Source organism: Malus sylvestris, chromosome 6 (assembly GCF_916048215.2).
Source record: "Malus sylvestris chromosome 6, drMalSylv7.2, whole genome shotgun sequence".
Lineage (NCBI taxonomy): Eukaryota > Viridiplantae > Streptophyta > Magnoliopsida > Rosales > Rosaceae > Malus > Malus sylvestris.
Window position 1 is genome coordinate 18,078,609 of NC_062265.1, and position 4,873 is coordinate 18,083,481.

Here is a 4,873-nt window from a genome sequence, read left to right on the forward strand (position 1 = left end):
TTACGTAACTGAGATATTATTTATGTTGTTTCCAGGTAACTGAATAAGAGCACATCATGTGTTGCTTGAAGAACCTCTCAAAAAACGCTAAATTGATTATAAGAATATATAACTTACCAAAGAACCTCTGTCGGAGGCGACAATGAACCAAACGCAAAAATTTGGCAGTCTATGGATAACTATGTGTATATCGTCCATCAATTGTTTATTAGTTTGCAAAAGAATTGGGGTAAACTGTCCACCCAAATGCAAGGCTACTCATTGCAAAAGAATTGGGTGAATAGAACCCCAATCTTTTTGCAAACTAATTAACAATGGATCCATGGTGTACTCATTGTAATCCATAGATTGCCAAATTTTTTGCTCCCCATATGGAAATCTTGCCGCTGCAGCTATAATTTGAGTTACCATGAGAAGATTTTGCCTAAACTACTAAAATAATCATTGCTCAGTTCCTGGATTGATTGGTATCGAAACGGTCTGGAAGGTTATTATAATTGTTTTCCGGAGTGGTCTTTAAAGATGTTAAGGTCACATACCCCACAACACACACATAATAGACTTCCATCACTAGAGTGATGTTCCCATATTGTAGGCTAGATAACTTTACCAAAATATATGGTTCTAGTGTCTAGCCTTCTTCATAAAGGACAAGTATTTTTTTCTATTAGGCGGGGGTGTGCGGGAAGCAATTCACCCCGTAAAGAGACCAAAAAATCAACATATGGTCGAACCATACCGATTTACTGACCGAACCATACAGGTCGGCTCATAATGGTATGGTACAGTTTGACATATTCTCATAATCGGTTGGCATTTTACCAAATCGACAATTAATGGCAAGTCTTTGGTAATTGAATTTGTATGCCGGCGGTATGCCATACCTACCAACATATATATATATATTATTTAGATATTTTAGGTATTTTTTACATGCTTGACTCCTCAGTTTTAGGATTTAGAAAATAAATGACTCCTTAGTTTTAGGGTTTAAAAAATATATGCACGACTTCTAGTAGCCTTCTCTCATTTTTCTTCTTCTCTTCAACGCACACCTCCCTGCATCCGGCCAACTGCTATCTCTGCCAGAAATCTTCTTCTTCTTCATCAGCTTTCAAATTTAGGTAAATATTTACGAAACCCTTCTCTTGGGGATTTATTGTATTGTGATGCTTTATGCATATCTTATGCATTCATAGTACTGTTGCATTCCAGTATTATTTTTAAATGAATTTTTTCTGTTGTATCCCCTTATTTGGAGTTAGAAGATGTACGCATATATTTCATAAGGGTCCAAGGACCAATAATGCACTGCAATGCAAACCACCGATTGTGCCATTTACCAACCGAACCAGCCCATAATTTTGGTTGAACCAATTTTTGGCAACCGCAAGAAGACAGTTCGCTAGCCGTAATTGATTTTCAATTTGTATATGTGGCTGGCAGGTGGCACAAGGAATTTGGCACAGTTTGCCAACCAAGCCCAGCCCTAGGTAGTGCAGTGAATGGTGATGCTAAGGATCGATGCTGCTTGCGTGTCCATTTCTTGAACTGTAGTAGCGTCTCAGAAGGGTTGTTGGCGATGGCAGGGCAGTAATGAGAAATGTCATTAAATTTCTTGTGGTACTCTATCACCGTCATGTTGCCTTGCCTCAAATTCATGAATTTGCTTCTCTTTCGGACTCGATACTTCGACGGTAAATACTTGATCTTGAAGCAAGTCTTAAAGAGATTCCAACTCTCCTTGTCAGCATTTGGCAATAGATCTCTTTCATGGTTCCACCAAGACTATGATTCCTTCTGTAGGAACAATGTAGCTGTATGCGTCCACTATTCTTTTGGAAAATTGCCTTGGCGCTGCATGACTAAAAAAGGTATTCTCTACATGCTTGATTCATGCTTCTGCCATCTTAGGTGTCTTGGAGCCAAATAATTCTTTCACCTTGAGGCCACCGATGATCTCAATGGACTCTTGTTTGAGGGACATAGAACATTCTGTAAGGCACCAGCGATGGCCGCTCCAATCTCCGCGAAGTCTTGAAAAACTGTACCCATACAAGCTCGAAGATGAGGTATGGTTCTAGCATCAGAGATTTCAAGAAAGATTAGTGCTCACCATCACATGTGTGCTGAGAGCAGGACCGAGTACAACTATGCTCTAATACCAAACTGACACACCCCAACTCAAAATGTCCACGTGTCCAAGTCGTGATGTGTTGTCAGACATGGGGACGGTGACGAAGCCATAAAGTGTGTTTGATGTGTAAAAGTGTGAATAAATTAAACTTTAAATAAATAAACCAGAGTGCACAACGTGATTTGGTGAAAAAACCTTATTACAAAACATGAAATTCAGAGCATAGCGCAGAAAAACAAAAGAAGTCTCATCCATAAGGATGATTATTTAATACTTGACCAAAGTACAGTTAGCTACTTCCATTGAATTCTTGTACTCCCACAAACTTAATCTCTTATGTCCCGAGGGGCAAAAAAAGGTGAGTGGCCTAAAAAATATAGTTTTCTGAAACCCTTTTGAAAACTTGTAACCCCTCGCTATAAAACAATTATATAAGTTCCCAAAGTAATAATATAATAAAAGGTAGCAGGGAACCCTACAATATAAATGAGTTGAAGGATATAGGGTGCTACTACGAAATATCACATCATGAGAACTCAAATCACTGTCATGAAAATCCTTACTATGAAAATCACTGTTAGTTATCTATGTAGGCACACAAGTTATACAGAAAGTAGCTGCCTGAACATACTAGTGTATGTTTTTATGTTCTAGTACTACATCACGTGAAGCTGGTGTTAAGCGCATCACTTATGAATCCAAACAACAAACCTAGGGACAGGCTGACACCTAACTCTGGATCCAAAGCGAATGTAAACGGTGCATGTGAACATACATATGAAGTTGGTCCTTGGCCCAGGACAATACAATTAACTAATTAAACATCGTGCAAACATGTAACAGTGAGCATCAAATTAGGTTCTTGTGGCAGAACATGCTTCGGGAGTGCGATTCGTTCGATAAATTCCTACCTCTCTATCTTTGAGATGTTTGGATTTTTCAAAACTCTATGGACATGCATAAGAGAAATGCTATCCTCATTCGTCTCTCCCACTTTCTTTGTCCCCTTGGGTCTGGGATCAAGCCCATTAAATTTTTGAACACGCTATGATCTTTGGCTTTCTGCTAGACAAGAGCTATATATGAAGCATCAAATGCCACTCCAAGTAAGTGAAGGTTTTCGGGGTGATCACTGCACGTCCTTCCCATATTATTGGCTTCTGATGTCGACACGTGTCGCGCTATGATTGGATTCTGGTTGGAGGGAAACTCTTCTGGGTCATTGATGGTATAATGTTGACCGGTGCTCAGTAGTTTTGGGATTGGTCAAGTATGGTACAAATAGTGCTCCCCTAAGTTTCGGAGTGAGGGAAGCTCCTCGGTTGGGGACTTGCAAGATCCAAGCCACTGAGTAATCACGAAACTTCTAAGTACCGAAGTGTGGTATCGTGTTCACTTGCCTTATCTGTCTCATAGGTAGATGTGGCATCTTCTTTGGAAGTACTTTTCCTCCATCCAGGGGTGGTATCTTTAATCAGTGAAGATGCATAAGGTAATGTATCAATTTGACTTGAAGCTTACTTGTAGTTTCAGGCTTGGTCAAGCGCAATACAAACCATGTAGTAAGAGTCCCCTAAGTTGCCGAGCTAGGAGATTTGCCGAAAGAGGTGACAGACAAGGTAAGCAATCAGAGTTCCAAGCAAGTTTGATTTTGAGTTCTGGCATATTATTCTCATTCTCCCTATCTTGCAGGTAGCAAGAAGGAGAAAGAGAAGAAAAAGGAGAAGAGATGATATGAGATACTTTTGCTTTTAAAGAAGTAACTTTCCACAGGCTTATTCTTGAACTAGGCTGGAGGGTTTTCTGGTTTCCTCTAGAGTATAAGGCCGACTCAAGAATTTGAGGGTCAAAATAAGTCCATCAAATCTAGAGTACGTTCGACCCTGATGATATGAGATACTTTTGTTGTTGACAAAGTAGTGGATGTATCGGCACGTGTTCTATTACACTGTCTCCACATGCTTCCTTGTATCCTTCTCACTTGCCCTATCTGTTCCTCAGGCAGATGTGGTATCTTTTTTGGAAGCATAAGATGTTGAAGATGAGTACTCGAGAGCAATGCCAGGTAAGTAATCAGGCAAGGGGCTCCAGGTAGTTAGTTCTTGACTGGAAGCTTGATTCCAAGTGCTGACTGATTGCTCTCTTTCTCATTGTCTTACAGGTAAGAACAAGGCCAAAGGAAAAGACAGGGAAAAATCATGATATGGGATGCTCTTACTTTTAACCCTGATGATATGAGATACTTTGGCTCTGGTGTGGCTTGTTTGTAGAGGTATTATCGGGGGGAAAATAAGCTGAGCATTTCGAGAGACTCTGCTGAGAGTGCCCTCTCGAATGTGAAGAAAAGTTGAGCATTTTTTTTATTTGCAGGTTTGCCTGGTTGTGGAGGATGACGGTCGACATATATAGGAATTGTCCTAACAGCGAGTAGTAACGTTCCTTTACCTTTCTCGGTCATAGCAATGTAGTGGGAGCTGCATGATTCATGTGTTTTAACTTTGTCAGAGCACTTTGAAAAAGTGGTATGTGGTATTTAAAAAGATGATGTTGCGTGTGAAGATTACATATAAGCTTTATCCAAGAAAATCTGGCTCTCGAAGTTCAGAGAGCGGTGCCTCTTCGATTTTCGAACAAGCAATCTTGTCGGGGACCTGGTTCTCGAGATTCGGAGAATGGTGCCTCTTCGATTTTTGAGAAAGCAATCCTGTTGGGAGTCTGGCTTTCGAGATTCGAAGA